Below are 1,764 nucleotides of genomic sequence, written 5' to 3'. Positions count from 1 at the left end.
TGTGTGCCATTTAGCCTCAAAAGTGTCTGATGTCCTTTTAGAGGCATTAATCATCCTTGGAGAGCGATTGTGCTCCTCTTACAAACAGACCATGGAGGAAGTTTAACGAATGCTTTGATGGGTTACATTTTCTCTGTATATTTAGAAAAGATTTAAATTATGAGATGTCCTAAGCAAAGCCATTCATTTCAGATTTATCATTTACAACATTTTGATTACAATAAACAGATTCTTTTGTAAAAATTCCAACTTACTGTAATAAGATAAAGTCAGTAGATTCCTATTTCTTCGTGTTTGTGATATTACCTTGTAATTTGTTATTTCAGCATACACCTCTCACACCAATATGGCGGATGCCACCCTCTCTCTGAGAAAAGAGGAGAAATGAAAGGAAAGCGGTTGGGTTTTAAGACCCCTCACTACTGTTGGTGTCAGCTCCCCTCTACTCCCCGTGGCCGAGCATGTTGACAGTACAGCCACGAACAGCAGCTCGGGATCGAGCGCAGTTCACATGTCCCCTCCATCTCAAACAGGATCCCCACTGAGGAGAAGAATAGCAATTAGCATGCTAAAGGTAGCACTAATGCGAGACCATCTTTGAACCCCCTCTGAACCAATCTACCCATTACTAGCCTTGGTAATGGGCAGATTGGCTCAGTGTTTATACAGGATAATCGAGCATGTGGAGTTTAGAGAGCAGAGTTTGGAGGCTAACTTGTGTTAAACTGGGGGTCAGAGAATCAGTCAGCAGGGATGTGTAATGGAGCATCACATGTAGCCACATTGAGGACATTTATTTACTAAAAGAAGACAGTACAGTATAGACATGATGCAGTAGATAATATACAGAATTTCAGGAAGTTTGATCTTTAATTTTCCATTTCATGCTGTTTATGAGCTTTAAACACATTATGCTGGGAAATGCATTTTAAGTTTAACATTTTCTGAAGTGCAAAATTTGGTTTTTGAAGTTTGTGGATTGTTTTCTTACTTACTAACTTTAGTGTCCACACTGAAACTCTCCTTGTTCTCATCTCGACTTTCAGCTATTTTACTGATTCATCAGTTAATCGCATATTGTGAAAAAATGGCCATCACAGTTTCCCAGAATCCAATGTGACATCTTCAAATGCATCGGTGCCAGAAAGTGGGTGCTGTGTGAATCTCTGTGTCACAGAGCAGCAACTAACTCAATATCAACCTGTAGAGGGGGGAGATAAAAACAAGCTCTACAGAGAGAAAGTAGTGACAGCTGCTGATTCTATAGGACAGACAGACATCAATAATGGCATGTTGATGAAAACACAAAAGTTAGTGGTAATCAGTTTTTTTTTCTTTTCAGTTTTGCAGCACTAGCCTCAGCAGGCTTGATCTATTGCCACAGATTCTCTCTGTGATGACTTCTTTTGTGTTTTCTTAGAGCCAAACATAGAATGCATTAAAGCTACAATGATAAGTCGATTAATGGATTAGTTGTGGACAATTGAATTAATCAACGACTATTTTGAAAATTGATTGATCGTTATAAGTAATTTCTTCAGAAAAAATTTCCAAATTCTCTCTTTTCAGCTTCAAAAACTTGAACATATTCTGTTTTTTTTTAGTCTTCTGTGACAGTAAACTGAATATCTTTGGGCTGTGTATATGTTCATAGAAAGCTACATGAATAAAAACAGCATGTATTGTAGGGTTGCAAACCAACGATTACTTTCATAACTCGATTAACTGTGGTCGATCATTTTCTCGACATAAGTGTTTGTTTGA

The sequence above is a fragment of the Morone saxatilis genome, unplaced genomic scaffold, assembly GCF_004916995.1.
Source record: "Morone saxatilis isolate NCDOM2014 unplaced genomic scaffold, NCSU_SB_2.0 Contig11, whole genome shotgun sequence".
Lineage (NCBI taxonomy): Eukaryota > Metazoa > Chordata > Actinopteri > Moronidae > Morone > Morone saxatilis.
This window is presented reverse-complemented; position numbering follows the sequence as displayed.